This window comes from Ostrea edulis, chromosome 3 (assembly GCF_947568905.1).
Source record: "Ostrea edulis chromosome 3, xbOstEdul1.1, whole genome shotgun sequence".
NCBI lineage: Eukaryota > Metazoa > Mollusca > Bivalvia > Ostreida > Ostreidae > Ostrea > Ostrea edulis.
The window spans coordinates 70,656,433-70,674,684 of NC_079166.1; the positions used below are offsets into that span (position 1 = coordinate 70,656,433).

The following is an 18,252-nucleotide window of genomic DNA, read 5'->3' on the forward strand; positions in this document are numbered from 1 at the left end:
CAGTTTTACACGTTATTGAACGGCACTCAAAAAGTATCGGGATTTATTCGACTGGAGAAACCACGTCACCGAAGAAGTGTATGGGTATTGTTTTGGGATGCACACTGGATGTGGGAAACCGTCGAAGAGATACGTTTCCCCGGGAGAAGAGCTCGACAATTAGTACAACACATTATATCCGAAGATCATGACTTACACGTGTATATAGAAGAACCTGCGTATGAAGCCGGGCATTTTTAAAAATAAAAACTTCATGCACAGCCCTTTTTAGGGCTACTTTAAACACCAATATAAGTTCCATTCCACTAAAAGTCAATGTGTACCAATGTGCACTAGCACGCGCTGGTCGCAAGAAACCGGCTTTTCAAGTTCAATTAGGGCACTAGCACGCGCTGGTCGCGCGATGTTCTAGCTGAAACCGGTTTTTCCAAAAAAAAAAAGATGATGCAACCACGTGCTCCCCACGTGCCCCCACGAGACAGAATAGTCTAGACATTTTGCTGGCTATAAAAGCGGAGCCCCACTGTCAGTCCTCATTCGATCTTCAATCACCTTCCAGAAGACATGGCTCAGAAACAACTAGAATTTGTGGACAAAGCTCAGAAGAAAATAGATCAGCTGGTACAGAAGCAGATGGGACCACAGAAAGACTACATTGAACTGAAGAAAGCTAAGACTGACGATCAGAAGATTGAACTGGGGAAGACCTCGAACTTGTTGCTCACGACTCCAGACTACATTGCTCGACAAGAGAAGATGGCCCAGACCTCGGATTACCTCCCTAGCCAGAATCCGACAGACCCGGGATTAGGCTTCTATTTTCCCGATTCACAGGACGCTACGGGACTGGAACTGGGCCTCTACAACGCTCAGAATGAGCCTCCGACCATGAACAAAGAAGACTTTGCGATCATTACCACGACACTAGACGGGATCGTTAACCGCATTAATGTGCTGAGTAATGAGATTGGAAATCATACCACAATCCTACTGAAGAAGCTGGAAGAGCTGACTTCTAAAAAACCTAGGAAGGAATACACTCCAGATTACACTGCTAACCCGTGCTACACGTGTGGAGAAACAGGACATTGGTCGCCGAATTGCCCACAGAAAACAGATTATCCACAGACCAGTAAGAAATCGAGGTCAGCAGATTCTCAACAGACCAGCAAGAAAACCAAACAAAAGGATCCTTGCTTCAAATGCGGAAAAATAGGACACTGGATTAGTGAGTGTCCAGAAGAACAACTGGAAATAGATGGGATGATTGGACCCGTACCTGGCTCAAAATCCCCTGTGAAGAGAGAATACACACCGTTAGAGATGTGGAATCCAACCGCACCTACTGAAGAACGGCCAAAAAAGAAGAAGAAACTCAGCAGAAAGTAATGGACTGTGGTTGAACTGTTATGCTTATTGAACTGTTTTTTATGCTTATTGAACTGTTTTTATGCTTATTGAACTGTTTTGCATTGTTCTATGCTTGCACCATTGTTCTTTAATAAACATGTCAACTTAAAACCTTGTGTTATTCTTTAGATTTAATACACTGTTATTCTTTTAGATTTAATACACAGGATTTCACTGGATTTTCAGAAAAATAGCAGGAACTCATTCCAGGAACTCAAAGCGAAAGCATGCTAAAATTAGGGCCATAGGCCAGTCTATTCACCGGGTCCTACAACCCCTGCTAGGGTTGACCCCGTCCTACTGCACTCCGTTAACCCCAACACCGCTTGACCAATCAAAAGACGCCCTTGCTTGACCTCATTTGCATAAAAAGTGCACTCAGTTGACCCACCCATCGGGAGGGGTTATACTACTCATAATAAACCATTTCAATATTATATATAACCTCCGATCTAGCAACATGTAAACAGAAATTCAGTAGCTAGTAGAGAATAATATTAGTACCGTGAACCATGGAACAATTTGAGGTACACAAAACCAATTTTCAAAGCCAAACAAATATATTGTGTATATTTTGACTGTACATATTGTGAATGTAAAACTTATACGGTACCAATTTTGATGCACCAGATGCGCATTTCGACAAATAATATCTTTTCAGTGATGCCCAAACCGAAATTTGGAGATTCGAAATAACAATTAACTTGTAAGAGCTAAAAGGAAAACTAGAGAGCCAAAAACTTGAACCAAATCCGTTCAATGCATGAGGGAGATAATCCTTAATTTTGAAATGAATTTCTAAATTTTATCCCAGCAGTCAAACATACATCCGTATTTTCAAGCTAGTAACGAAGTACTTAGCTCCTGGGCTGTAAAGACCCTCGAGGACTAACAGTCCACGGGCAATATAATATCCTTAAGGTTTATTCAACCATTTTTTATGGAGCCAACAGCAGACGTTTATTTCTGTTTTCAATACAGAAGTTATCTATTTACAACTACATAAAAATTATGTAAACGTTATTTAATGATGTTCAATCGTTCTTTGACAAGTATTGTAATTGTCTTTTTGTCAATAAAAATTTGTATTTGTATTTGTTATTTTAGAATAGTTATTGGTGGTAATGTATCTAGGCTAAGCAATGCTAAATTGATAAATACCACGTTACATTAATCAGAATATTTTTCAATATATAACACTATTCTGATCCACTATTGTACAATCTATTTGTCTAAAACGTATCTAATTAAAGAATTTAAATATTGGTTTGACGTTCAGACAATAAGAGAGATAACTCTTACATCTATTGATTTTTGGGGGCCCAAGACGGGGTTTGCTGGTATTTTCTTTATCAATTTAAATATTGCGAACTTCAAGGTAATTCACCACGTCCTTATCGGACACGTGGAGTATATTATCATTATTATTATTGATATTTTTGCATCTGCCCTCCTCCTCAGTTTTTATTATGCTTTTCAAAATTTATGACAATTGTGAAGTCAATTTCTCCCAAAGATGACCCCCTCCCTTTTGAAAGTATGCCAAAGGTGGATCCAGGAATTGTGGTGGGGACGCAACTTTTTGAGACAAGGGGTCTGGGGGCCGCCTTGAGGTCCCCAGTTGGTGCAGGGCAAAGCCCTTGTAGGGACCCAGGAGGACGAAACCCTCGGAAGCTCCTTGATTTTATATTTTATATCCAGTATTTATTTTTTTTACTTTTTTCTGTCATATTTGATAAGCAGGTGAAATTAAATTAATGGCGCAAATTATTGGGGGTGGGGGGGGGGTGTAAGTTCTCCCAATAAAAGTAATTCAAAAAATAAAAAGATTTTGTCATTTATTTCTCCGAGAGTGGGTGACATTTATATTCTTCTATCGTTTACATTTTTCTAAACAAGAGATCACGATTCACCTTAAAGAAGGTGTTTCACATCTCATGTTAATTTCCCTAAAGGTGTTGCATGAAAAAGCGAAAACATTAAGTTATTCAAATATATGATAAAACCAATTGGAACGTATCTCTTGATTCAATATTTTTTGAAAATAAGTTTAAAAGACGTGTATTGATAAAATTAGCCAATATATTTCGAGTTTATATCAAGCAATAAGTGATTTATATGATTTTTAGCGTTAAAATGGAGGGGTATCCCCGAATTTCAGAAAAACTGCCTCCGTGAAACAAAATAAATTTAGCACGAACATGTTCTTCGAGATTTCCTCTAAAAAAAAACTGTCGCTTTGAAATTTTGTTTCACGAGGGCATATTTTTGTAAATTGAAAAAAAAAAATAGAAACGACTTCACTGGTATCATTTTCAACTTCAACTGTACGTTAATTTTTCTTGGTAATGTATGGTCTACTGCTTGGTCCAGTGGGTAAGGTCGTTGACTCTTATATGTAAAGATATTGTCTATTTTTAAAACGACTGGGTTCGACTCCCTCACGAACACATTTTTTTTATTACGTTTTCCATCTCGTTTTTTTTTTCTTAATTAAAACACGCTTCTAGTTTTTATAAATGTTTCATGTCAAATCTCTGTTTGTTACAATGTGCCGAGTTTGAAATAAGCGTCCAACCTGGACACTGTTTAGTTTGTGAATAGGACTCTCAACAAACACGCCGAATACAGCATGCAATACCTGTGTTTTAATAGTCAAGGTTGCTAACGTGAACTTGTATTTTTTTCTGAATGAAAGTTGTTGACAAAGGCATGGTGTCTTTTACGAAAAACAGTTGTGAACTGTGCAAAGCTTTGGAAGAAACATTTTAAGGCCAAACAAGGTAAATAAGCATTTTAAAAACAGTTTGAGTTTATATGTATCCCAGTAGCAAATTGCTATATTGAATCAATTTTTACAGGTGCATGCACTTCGAATAATGTTGAACTTTACCAATGCGTATTAAATTCCCATATTTTGTTTTGTGATCAGAGTCATGTACAGTTGTCAATGGTTGGTTGTACAAAATAATTCACACGAGTATAAGAGCTTCTGGACTGTAGTAGTATAGAATATTAAATATTTGATACACTCGTAACATGTAACCGTGTATATTGTATCTGATTCTCAGAAAAAAGAAGACAATTTGATTCTCACGATTTCAAAATTTATCTTTAGACTACATGTATAATGTATTGACACATAAAATGTTTTAGGATTGTCCCTAGTACTGGGGAATCCTTCAGGTATTTGAATGGCAGATACGCAATGAGTATAAATATGAATGAAGGTCAGTTTTACGTCACGAGTGCTGGCATAGAGCTCCGATTAGGGAAAATTCCCGCTTCGGTGCAACACTCTCTTTGAAAAGTTAAGGACAACGCATGCCCTCCTCCGTTAAATACGCCACTGTGTGCTATGTGCCTGATAGATGCACTGTATAAAAAAGCAACGAAAACAATATATTTAAACATCATCAGAGCGAAAATTGTTTAATCATTGTATAATTTATTATTTGGAGGGGGAGTAATGCGATAGAATAAATTTATTTGAACTCATTATCCAAAATCAGACAAATTGTTTTATAATCGTAATTGGAAATCAGTAATACTATATCTAGCATTTGTTTACATGTTAGGAATTGGATAGGCTATTTACGGAGCATTTTGGACAAGTGACTCTCACAGAGAATGCGACTCAGTCGGACACAGATGAGGATGATATTTATTCCCAGTCAAACGAATCTGTTTGTCCAGAAGTCTTAATTGAAAGGAGAATATCATAATTCATGAATTCACAGAATGAAAGGGGATCAGGTTCAGATCATGAGGATAGCATTGCAGATAAGATTATAGGGCCAGATATAGAGAACGATTTAAATTTAACACAGCACACATGTAGGTGCCTGAAAAACTACCATATTTTAGTTGTAGAAATCAAAGAAAACATCTTTAGTATGAGGGAAATGAGTAAAGTTGAAAAAGAAATGTATGTGGTGGGAGTTTTGCAGAAAGGGGTTTTTGGTCAAGTGGCACAAAGGAAAACAGAGAGAAAACGGATGACATATTTTTACAGTTTCAGTGGTGAAACAGTATGTAGATAAGCATTCTTAACTCTGCACGACCTCAGTAACAAAGTGTTATCGAACATTATCACCCATATGAACATGGTGTAACATCGCGTGTTCATGGAAATAAAGGCCGAAAACCAGCTCACGCCTTAACGTTTACTGAAATTGAAAATGCTGTAAAATATATCAAAAATTAAGCAGATGAATTTGGAATTCCCCAGCCAGCAGCTCCCTATGGCAGGGATGTCATTCCATCCATCTGTTTACCAGCACCAGATACGAAACGGGCCATTCATAAAAAGTACTTTGAATCCTGTCAAGAGTCAAACATCAGAGTTCTAAGGGTATCGTCCTTTGAAGATGTTTGACGAAATGTGTACCACACATACGGTTCAGTTGTCCACGAGACAATGTATGTCAGAGGTGTGAGTGTCTCCACAAGAAAATAAGAAATGCCAGAATGTCTATATTATTTTAGTGTATCAAAAGTATTCAATTTACCAATAGTTTTCACTACTTTATTGTGCGACGCGCGTCGATCGCTTTCAACGACGACGTCCAACTGAGGAGTGACCTTAACATTTAGAGTCACACTGACTGCTTAACATTTTGTTTTATTCGATTAAAATCAATTTATATCTATCAAATCGTTTTACATCATAACCCAAAAACACCATTTATCAGCGTAAAAAGCTTCGTATATTGCATACTAGTTTCCTATTTTTGACGTTAACCACGATGCACCGAAGCGAATTAATTTTAGATTTATTCTTTGTCTGTTACAGGTGTAACTGAATTCAATATATGCATGTGGCTAAGTGTAACACACTGATTTAAAACACGTGTATTTTCAAATACTGCTATGTTAACACTAGGTTCGGGTATTTTTCTTTTAACTATTTCAGCTGTGTTGCACTTTATTGTAGTGACATTAATAGTGTCTATAACGTCAATAACGTCGTAGAAATATCACGACGTTACATATAAAAGATTTGATGTACCATGACTTTAAACGCAGTAATAGAGGCCTTAAAAATGAAATAAAGTGATAAAACTTTGTATTTCAGATATTCTACCATTATCTACAAAACTCTGTAAAAAATCAAAATTTGTACGCGAGTCTATCACCTCGCACCGCGAGGTGCCACTATGGCAGGGGCTCTGGGGTATTTGGTGCAAAATCCTGCAATCTAGTAATTTCCTGGCACTTAATTTGAATTTTGGAATCATGCCTTTTTTACTATGAATTTTCATGATTTTCATAAAAAAAAATCCCGACTTTAATAGTCACAATTCAAAAAAAAAAAAGACCGACTTTAATAGTGCTTAGTAGTTTTCAAGGGGGGGGGGGGGGTTCGTACGAACCCCACGATCCCCCCCCCCCCCCCCGGCTACGGGTGTGCATAAGCACCCTTTTCTCATGGGCGCAATCATATGTATAGAAATAATCAGCCGGGTACTCTCTGGGTTTTTTTAAAGTATAAAACCATTATTGGTATATAACAGTTGCACCACCTACTTTAAACTTCATAAACACCAATCCCGTGGGGATCCGGGTTAGAAAAGGTCCTCATTACCCCCTTGCTTGTCGTAAGAGACGACTAAATGGGGCGGTCCTTCGGATGAGACCGCAAAAACCGAGGTCCCGTAGCACAGCAGGTGTTGCACGATAAAGATTCCTCCCTGCGCAATGGCCCTAAGCGCCGAACATATACCTAAATTTTGCAGCCCTTCACCGGCAGTGGTAATGTCTCCATATGAGTGAAAAATTCTCGAGAGGGACGTTAAACAATATTCAATCAATCAATCAAACACCTATTGAGTATGTTACATTGGTAAATGAAAGACTTCCAATTCAGATATAAATGTTATGTTATATTTGTTCAGAATAGTAATATTTTTTCAGCCAAACAAAGAAAACAAAAAATATCAGTCCGCATATTGTGTACACTTTTTTTTTCGTGATTCGGATCGCAGCCGAGGGGTTTCGAAAAGTGCGCACGGGCAACACACGTGATTCCGTTTCAACGAAAACGACACAGCGAACGTTTGCATTTTACATCTTGAAAACGACATGATGTCAGATGAAGAAGATGCAATGGATATCCTGTTTCAGGATGACCCAAGCGATCATGCATTCAGTATAAACATGTAAAACATACGGTACCAGTTGTGATGCACCAGATGCGCATGTAAGTTTTTGTAGCCACATAGGCCGACTAGAAAAAAAGGTCGTGGTTATGTCATGTTACAGACCCTGAAGCGTGCTACTACACCTCCAAAGCGTTTCGTTTCGTTCCCTGCAAACCGTACACCGTTCCGTGCAGACCGTTCAGCGCTTCGTGCAGACCGTTCAGCGTTCCGTGCAAATCGTTTCGTACAAGAATCATTCCGTGCATGATCCATCCACGCTCATAGAAACGTGCAGATCGTTCAAGTAATTTCGGCATGGAATGTAGGACAGGTAAACATTGCTGGGAATTTGACCAATTATTTAAAATGTCTCTAAGACGGGTTTTCAACAGTGAAAATCTGCAAATAATCAAAAGAAAACAGTTTATTATAAAACCACCAGGCAGAGCAAAATCCGATACCATTTTATCATCCTTGTTATTTTCTAGCAGGTGAAGACATGTATATATCTTCCATCGTTATTTCTTTTAATTGGTATATAGGAATAATTTATTTGTCTTGTTTCATTTGCATGATCTAGTTTCTCTTTTTAAATAAAAAAAACCCCATCAAAATTGTTTATCGGAACTGTCTGCATAATGCAAAAACTGACCTGTTTATACTGTAACTTGTATATTCTACGCAATTTCCAAGGTTTTTTTTTTTTTTTTTTTTGCTACAATAGAGGTCAGCTAATCCGGGTATTTGAAATGAACATTCGTATAGAAGGTGTGGAAATGGGCGGGGCAACTGAAATATGACAAAAGAGGTGTTTATATCTTTTGTCTCTCAAAAAAGAATGCAGTTTTCTATAGGTTTAAAAGTGAGGCAAATGCAATAATGTAATCAAAATTGGATGTTACATGTAGATCCGCTCGCATAGCTGTTGATGAGTACTGTAGTTAGTCATTATTTGTTTTATTTATTCATTTATACATGTATGTTTGATTTATTTGTTAATCTATTTCAATCATATTTTGATTGTTTCTTTTTGTTTTGTATTTCCCCGTCTTATCCAAGGTGATATTCTTATCGAATGGCTAATATGATGTCTAGATGCACCCCCTCCTCCAACCCGGGAATATGTTCCAGTCTTACCTGACGAGAATCTTTAATATTATTTCATCTGTTGTCATACACGTATGCAAAAATGTATAGGTTTTTTCAACATCTGTCTATGAGAAGAGGCCTGGAATATACAAATTACACACGTGTTTTAACGGCACTTAGATTGAATGTACAATAATAGCGAAACAGACGCGACTTTTTCAATGAATTTGATAGAACAATAATTAAATAAAGTTGAATAATGGTAATACAATTTATGCATCTTTGCGTTATTTCCGAAGTTAAAAGATATTAATTTCCTTTTCTTCCAACGTGTTCATAAATCATCAAACTATTCCATGTTCAAACCAACCCCAGGATGAAACAAATAATATCGAACAAATCAAAGCGTGCAGGTCACGCCTATAGTTTCGTGCTAACAGTTCACAACCCTCCCCCCGCCCAAAAATGTTTCAGTCTTTCCTGGCGATTTCTTTTTTGAAATCAGTTTATCTGTTTTCATACACGTACACATGTACGAGTAAATAACATGTATAGGTTTATTTAACATGTAAACCTTATACAGTAGCAATTTTGATGTACCAGATACGCATTTCGACAAATAATGTCTCTTAAATAACAATGAACTTGTAAGAGCTATTTTAGGGGAAAACATCTATTTGCCGAAAAGTAAAGTCAAACTCGTCTAAGTATAAGAGCTATGCATAAGGGAGATAATCCTTACTTTTGAAATGAATTTCTAAATTTTATCACAGCAATTAAATATACATCCGTATTTTCAAGCTAGTAACGAAGTACCTAGCTACTGGGCTAAGTCTGTCTTTGGGAAGAGATCTGGAATATATAAATTGCAAATGTACATGTATTTCAACGACACTCAGAATGAATGTACAAAACTAGCGAAACAGGCGCGACCATTTCATGTTTCAATGAATTTAATGGGGGAATGAATCAATAAAATTTTATTAATCAATATTCCATGACGATGCGAGTTCTGCATATTTTTCTTTTGTGTTTTTCTCCCAAATTAAAAAAATATATATATTCATTTGTTTTCATTTCAACGTGTTCATAAGTCAATGATCTAACAAATTGAAAATGAAATTTACCGCGTCGTACATAAGCAATCATTTTAAAATAAATCATTATGATTTCTTTCTCAATCTTTTTTAATATCTATAAAAAAAATCTGTTTTAATGTATTATACCCGAGATATTATATGCTGTGTGTGCGTGTGTGTATTTCATTATTTTATTATTTTAACACGCCCTGAAACTGATGTTTATTCTTATCTAGCATATTTATGGTATCTTGTTTTTTCATGTTTTATATGTACAATCAGGATAGGTACCGCTGTAGCGGTGATCGCTGTTGCTGGTGCTCAGAGTCGCTCTAAATATAGCGGTAGCCCTGCTGTTCAACGCTCGCATAATTCGACCACCGCCACCTATTTGCACCTTGTACAACTTTTACAGACCATACCCTAGTCAGTTCTAACAAAATATTTAGAATTAAAAACATTTCATTAAAAAATCTTACGCAAGAGAACATAGCCTTAACCCTTGTTAAAAATTTGAATTAAGCGCATATTACATTTGAATTGGAAAACCTCCACTGATACCACAGTCTTTCAGCTCAGTGTTTTGCATGAAGGACACCCCCCCCCCCCCCTTCAGCATAATGCATTCATACATGCATAATAAAGCCTTTTACTGAAGAAAGTATGTAACCAATATTCCACACCAATTGCAATAGGATATATTTTTATTCTCTTCAATTACATTTCTACTTTGGCTAATTTTTTAAAAAAGATATGCCAATTTTATACATATATTTCGGACCATAAGACTGAACACAAATGATTTGTGGATTTTTATGTGTTTGATAGAAAGTTCGGTGAGGCTGTATGCTGGTAATTAGGGAGTATATGTTTCAAATCTTAAGAAGATTTCGTCTCTCTGAATGTATGTTATTTGAGGCATCTTTTCGAAATATTTCTGTGGCCCTTAAAAGGGCCGGTTTTCTTCTCGAGCTTTACTCTGTCAGAAGAGCTCTCCTTATCTGTGCGCCATATTTCCATAGGTTTCCCTGGGAAATATGAACACCATCAGCCGCAAAGTCCTGGGGATATTTCAGTCGAAGTAAAATAAATCTTTTTCCGAGCTTTGCTCGCAGAATTGTGTTGATCCTGTTCCTCTTCCTCCTGAAGATATCGCTTGTCAGACCAGGGCTCTTCTTGAAAGTACCACCCCTGTCTAGAATCTGTCCCACGAGAACAGTTCCAACTCTGCTGTCTTCTAGGACCTGCACCAGTTGTAGGATGTTTTCAGTCACCTTCCTAGGTTTTCCGTCAACGCTGATGTCGTTTCCATCGAGATGAATGAAAACTCGATCAGGGGAATACTGAAGCATGTTTTGCAGGCAGGCTTGATTTGGCTCCTTTGCTGTCATACCACCAACTCCAAAATATTTTATTCTCGGGTCTGCTTCGGTAGATCTTCTGAGATGCGAGACAAAAGACGATCCAAAGACGGCAGCTTTCATGATGATATTAAACAATTGGACGTCGATACCGTGGCTTTTGTACATACTCGTGAAGCCAGTCCTATCATAGTATTGGCTGACTGCAAAGAGTGAGATTCACTCAAAGTACTGCTCATTTTTACGTAGTTCCTTGTCATGAATTTGATATAAGAAAATTGTAATTTTATGATATTAAAAATGATTCAAATAAATGTTCCTAATTAGAACCAGGATCATGAAAATATTTTAACCTTTAAAGTCATAATTGATATATACATTGTGCTGAAATTATGTACCTTTCAAATCATTTACAACTTTACAAATTACAAAGTCACGGTCAATATGACCATGGGCAAAAAGTTACAAAAAGAAATTTTATGAAAGTAGGACAAAATGTCACAGGACAAAAAGTCACAGTTTTATAAGAAAATAAAACCAAAAGTCACAATTAGAATTTTATGATAGTAGAACAAAATGTCATAGGACAAGAAGTCACAATTTATACGAAAATGAAAATCTATTGATTTTTGATAGTGATATTGATAGTGATAGTGATATTTGAAAACATATCTGTTTTATTTATATTTTCTATGAGATTTTGATAATAATTATGGATTAAATTGTGATTCCTTTTATCATATTTATTGTACAATATCATTTTTATTTTTAAAAAGAGAGATTTCTTATGTAGATAAAATGAAAATAAGCTTGATGATCATTTGGTTTAGTATACTACATATTAATGATTGTCAAAACAAAAACACTACCTTTCACTCCAGAAGAAGAAAAAGCCGCCAGACGTTAGTTTTGTTGTCTTATGGTTTTTATTGGGAATAAGAAGGATGATACGATCTCTCATGCCCAGTGCTCGAGCTGGGCTTCGCCATTTTCACCAATGGCAATTTTTTTTCAAAAATGGCGAAAAAAAAATTAAAGTAGCGAAAATCCCATTTTGTTAAAATCAGTCTGTCAGTGACACATTATCGCCTGTTTGTTTATGCAGTCAAAATTTGTTTATTCAGTCAATGCGTGCGACCGGAAATCGGGTACCTGTAAAGTGCGAAACGAAACGAAACGAAATCTACCGAAACGAAACGAAATCTACCGAAACGAAACGAAATCTACCAAAACGAAATGAAATCTACCGAAACGAAACGAAATCTACCAAAACGAAACGAAACCCACCGAAACGAAACGAAACCTACCGAAACGAAACAGATTGTATAACCGAACTTTTTAAATTAAAATAATTAAAAATGATATCTTAGGCCCCCTGTGAAAGTTACCACAGATAAATAAAATTCGTCTCCCCTTTGATGTAGACTTTGGGTTTGACTGATACAAAGTTTTAAAAGTTGGAAGGGGGGTGAGTAAGGACAAAGTACATGTCCGAAGTTGATTAAATACCATGTGAAATTAGTTTCGGATCAGTAAATTTCAGAACGGAGGGTTACAGTCTCAGAGGTCTGGGGAAACACACTAAACGAGGGATGGGGGTCACCGGCGTTGGATCCGCCTTTGGGTATAGATACATTGTTTGAAGAAGCTGGTGTCTGAGAAAGTTGAAAGCAGGAAGAGCTCTTAACTTCTTATTTTATCTCTAACTGCTGAGGTACGAGTACTTTCAATAATGAAATAAATTAAATTGTATACCATATTATATGAATGCAATTCGGTAAGATATATATACATGTATTATCAAAAATTATTATTGATATGTAGTTAGTCTAAAGATAACTCTATACATTTGGGGTGTTGCTAAGACGTGAAATTGAAAACGGGACGGAAAACGGAAATTGTTTTATGCAAGAATATCAGGAGGAGGTCAGCATTTTGCAAAATCAAAAGGCTTATGAACAAAGGAAGCATACACTGCAAAGAGAACGGGAGGACATACTCAGAATCTACCGTTTGATATACTACATACAAATACACAATATCCACATGTATACATAGACTTGTCTTTAGAGCAAAAAACACTGAAACATGTATTTATGCCCAAACGCGGATCCAGAGCCGGCGACCCCACCCCTCGTAAAGACCTCTGACCTGTGAGACTGTAACCCTCCGTTCCGAAATTTATGGATCTGAAACTTATTGCACATGGTATTTAATCAACTTCGGATATGTACGTTTTGCTTACTCACCCACACCCCCCATTCCAATTTTTAAAATTTTGTATCAGTCAAGCCCAAAGCCTACATCAAAAGGGAGGCGAATTTTATTTGTATGTGGTAACTTTCACAGGGGCCTAAAATACAATTTTTAATTACTATAATTAAAAGAGTTCGGTTGTAAAATCTGTTTCGTTTCGGTAGGTTTCGTTTCGGTGGGTTTCGTTTCGTTTCGGTGGGTTTCGTTTCGTTTCGGCAGATTTCGTTTCGTTTCGTTTCGATTTCGTTTCGCACTTTACAGGTACCCCCGGAAATCTCGCGTCACTCCAGTGCACACAGAGCTGGTCAAGATGGCCAGATAATAATCTCAAGTAATGTATGGGTGCAAAAAAGTCGGTGATTATGTAATAAAGTACATCGGACAGCTGTGTACCCTGCTGTGGTCAATTGTTTAACATTTGAAGTCTTATTCATTATCGTGTTATCATCTTCACATTAATGTCAATTCTTAAATATTTTGTTAGAACTGACTAGGGTATGGTCTGTAAAAGTTGTACAAGGTGCAAATAGGTGGCGGTGGTCGATTTATGCGAGCGTCGAACAGCAGGGCTACCGCTATATTTAGAGCGACTCTGAGCACCAGCGACAGCGATCACCGTTTTTAATGTCTTCATATGCAAATTTAAAACATACATTTAGAAACTTTAAGGAATTCATTTTCCATTACTTTTCGTATCGATACATAATAGGAGTATTGAAAAACATCATTAGGTTCTGTTAACACAAAGGGTGAAAGAATATTGAATATTGGAGAATTTAGAAGTTATAAATAGAGCGCATTATGGAATATGTGAGCAGATCAATTGCTGTATGTAACATCGTGTTAAATTAGGAAACGTTTTTATTTCCTATATGTACATTGTAATGCAATTTACAGACACAGGCAGTCCATACAGACAATCGATAACCGATAAGCACTAACATATGCTGTAAATTGAGAGTTCATAAACGAAATAGCAAATCTAAAGAAATAAATGTAAGTTTTGTATCTCTTGTGAGATTGATCACTGTTCATTATATTCATGTTTTCATACATCAAGCTGTATTTCTCCCGTATATCTTAACAAATTGTTTACAGGAAATGATTCAAAACGAAACTAGGGTATTTCTTACCTGATAATTTCACAGGTGCTTGGGTTCAGGACCCACCCACCCCCTCCGAATAAGCTACATGAGTTGATTTTAATTTTTTTGGTTGAAAATATTTCTAATACATGTCAACAACGTCGTGAATACCCCTAAAGTCCAAAATAATTCGAAATAAGCCCTTTTAGAAAAATATCCCCACTGGTGTTCTGTTATAATAACCAGTGGGGGTATTTTTCTAAAAGGGCTTATATTGAATTATTTTGGACTTTAGGGGTACGCACGACGTTGTTGACACGTATTAGAAATATTTTCAACCAAAAAAATTAATTAAATCAACTCGTGTAGCTTATGTGGAAGGGGGGGGGGGGCTGAACCCAAGCACCTTTGGATAATTTTAGCACTTAGATATGTCCTCATATCTGCCACTTCACTTATTTATTTAAACGTCCTCCCAGTAATTCTCGTTTATAAATGTGCTTTAGAGCCATAACTAGCACAATTAGATAAATCAGTCATCTCTGAATATTGTGATTCATTATAGACATTTTCAACACGGCATGATGGGATTTAAATGAATCCGGATGGTTTCGCCAACCTATCAGCAAATAGAAAAGATGGGATGTTTCGGATGAGACATTGCAATGGAGTTTCCATATCACTACAAATGTTGACACTAAATAGAACCTTCTTTGCTATGGTCCTAAACATCATGAAAAGATTTTTCAAAACGTGACGTCTCGATATGAATGAAGAATTTTCGAAGGGGGATATCAAACGAAGAAACAAAACTAGTGATCTTGGATTAGATTTCAAGTAAGTAAGTAAGTAATTTTTATTTAAAGTCGGAACTATATACAGGTAAACAATAAACATGAGCTAAGAGCTCTTTAACCGACTATATAGCATTAAAAAAACACAAAGCACTAATGATATATAATTGCATGCATAGACATAAAAACAGAAATTTGAAATAAAACAGGACGCATACATGTATACAGACATCACAAGTCATGCATATATATACACAGGGACTAGCTATACTAAGATGCGCATGCAACACTGAAAACAGTTTGCAGCACAAACATAAAAATATGGATATATACATAGAATAAATAAATATGCATACCTAAGAGACACGCATTGCTAATAGTTTCTGAATTTCTTTCAAATGCATCAAACGATTAGAGTCAGAACAGTAATTATTTCGATCAAGCGATATGTCAACAACCTCTATGTAAATTGGTTTTAAAATATTGATGACAGTAACAGGACACGAAAGTATAGAACCAAAACTAAATAACAAATGGTTGTTTAAATCTATTCGAAACCATGGACACTTTTTGTGTTTTATTGATCGATAAAGTACTTGGCAAATCAATAACAAAAGAAAAACCCCGCGTTGCTTTTTCTGTTTTAAATGTGAAATTTCAATGGTTCTCATTATTAGATATTGTGTAAATCAACCTCATAGATATTGAACCCGTTGGCAGGATTTCAAAACGCATTGGTAATATGTGTACCACATACAAAATTGGTAATGAATTTCATTATATGCCTAATTGTATACTGCTATGTATTTAAAACAATACAAATTGGCAAATATTTTACAGGGTACCTCCAGTCGAATATTTTTTCATGGAATTGAACTATTTGACAATACTCTAAAAATCTGCACCTCGATATATGTACTGGTATAGCAGATATACGCAATTAAAGTGACATTTTCTCCCTTCCAACGGAAACACTCGAGTGTCAAATCAGAAAAAAAGGTATCTTATCAGTTGAGGAATGTTCTGTGTAACAAGTGTGTCCAGGAGCCTTGTCATTGAAATTAGTATCATGGTCTCAGAATGAAATGAACTTAAAATGTTAGGAGAAAATAATGACTGATTTGATTTAAATGTTGAAGAAGATTTCTGACGCAGGGGATGAAGATTTTGTTGCTGCTGGACCAGAGAACACTGACCGTAGCATTCTCCCTTGCTAATCTGAGCTTGCACATCTTCTGATGATGACGATATATCTGACAATGCAGAAAATGCCCAGGCAGACAGAAAACATAGCTTAGATTGGTGAAGATTAGGTTAATTCTCTAGATTTGATTATAACAGCAATAGTTAATTTTGATGGGTAGATTTTAAAACAAATTTATTGATAATTTAGGCAACTACAAGTTAATTTAGATATGATCTCAAATTGAATTTAATAATTCCTCTAAATTTTCTTTTAAAAAAGATAATCTAAATGTTATTAGTAAAGAGGCCTGTAAAATTGGGTAAGCATGCTAAATGCAAACTTGTGAATTCCAAAACATTTTAGAGATTATATTATACATTTTATTTCATATTTCAAAATTACTTTGTCTTCACTTATAGGCATACGTGTGTATTGCGCATCCATTGCTGATTTATTTGGTTGAGGATCTTGTATTTATTCTGTTTGTTATGCAATGATTTGCAATGATACATTATTTTTATATAATTTTTCTGAAACAAACGTATGCAATCATGAATTTCTAATAATTTCAACATGTTATTCACCCAATGTGGATAAAGTAAATTTTCTCCTTTATTATCATTTTTATTTTGATTTTTTTATTAGTTTTTGTACACATAACAAATATGAAATGAATACAATCGAACCATTTATATATGTATCATTATGTATTATGTGTAGAGGAAAAAGACAGAAGAGAGAGAGAGAGAGAGAGAGAGAGAGAGAGAGAGAGAGAGAGATGATGGACCTCTTGTTTTCTGATAGCTTCAAAATAATTTTGGGGATATCTTAAAATAGATAATGGTAACTGTGCATTTAATTTGCACAAATCGTAAAGCATTATGGCTCTCCGATCATGAAGGATAACTGTGCAAGAAAAGTAATTATGATGAAATCAATCGAACATGAAAAGCGGGCTTTAACAGGTTAGAAAAATAAGATAATTAATCGAATTTGAAACAGCGATCTCTATCACTGAATCACATTGAAAGTTAGGCAGGAATGACGAACGGATCTGGAATATATGTCAATAGAAAGGTAAAGTATCTGGAAGAATAATGGTGGGTATTTTCCTTAGTTTCCTTAGTTTCTTCCAAATTCACACTGTCAGAAGAGCTTTACATATCGAAATATTGATTACATCACCTAGATACTTGATATTTATCAAATAGAGTATGCAACACCGTCTGTACAATAAACGAAGACACACTTACGTCAGACATGTTTGAATATAGTTGGTACGTTTTGGTTTAATTTCAATAACCATTGCATTTTTAATGTTCATTTCACAATCAATATTTAGCAAATTATTCGGGAGATTTGAACTCTACCTCATCTAACTTTTAAGTCGACTAATTTACTCGGAAAGAGTAAATTCAAAAGTACAGTTTTCCGTTTTTGACATTCAAAGCGCAAATTTCCTTTATTTTAATTAATACATAGTTCCAATTGATGTATTGAAATAGAAATATGATGTAATTTTCTAATTCTTCAAAACATGTGTATTAATTAGTTACATTACATTTCTATCTCTTGTATGTGGAATGACCATGGATCATTTACCCATACATGAACTCCATTGCTAATCATTGGATTCCGTATCATTTAAAACGAAAGTAATTTCATAAATCTTTATAAAAATCAATTACCCACCACATATATATGCTTCCTGAGTATACACTCAACTAGTTTCTTGCATTTTTCAGGAAGATTTATGTGTGAGTGTGTGTGTTCTAATGCAATGGAAATTTCAACGAACATGACAGCATACATGTACTTACCTCTCGTGTGGTTGGAACCTGTATGCACA

The 18,252-nt window shown here is 35.7% G+C and overlaps 2 protein-coding genes and 1 pseudogene across 2 annotated transcripts in view; 1 reads left to right on the forward strand and 2 right to left on the reverse strand.

Moving 5' to 3' along the window:
- LOC130053634 (titin-like) overlaps nucleotides 1-15,036 on the reverse strand; it is a 61,971-nt gene extending 46,935 nt beyond the window's left edge. The window contains exon 1 of the mRNA XM_056160999.1: nucleotides 14,830-15,036. The gene's annotated coding sequence lies outside the window, so the exon portion shown is untranslated. The remainder of the gene's footprint in view (nucleotides 1-14,829) is intronic.
- Nucleotides 1-18,252, reverse strand: part of LOC125674783 (uncharacterized) — a 176,172-nt gene extending 157,920 nt beyond the window's left edge. The window contains exon 1 of the mRNA XM_056158717.1: nucleotides 18,224-18,252. The gene's annotated coding sequence lies outside the window, so the exon portion shown is untranslated. The remainder of the gene's footprint in view (nucleotides 1-18,223) is intronic.
- Nucleotides 1,923-5,898, forward strand: LOC130053637 (uncharacterized; annotated as a pseudogene).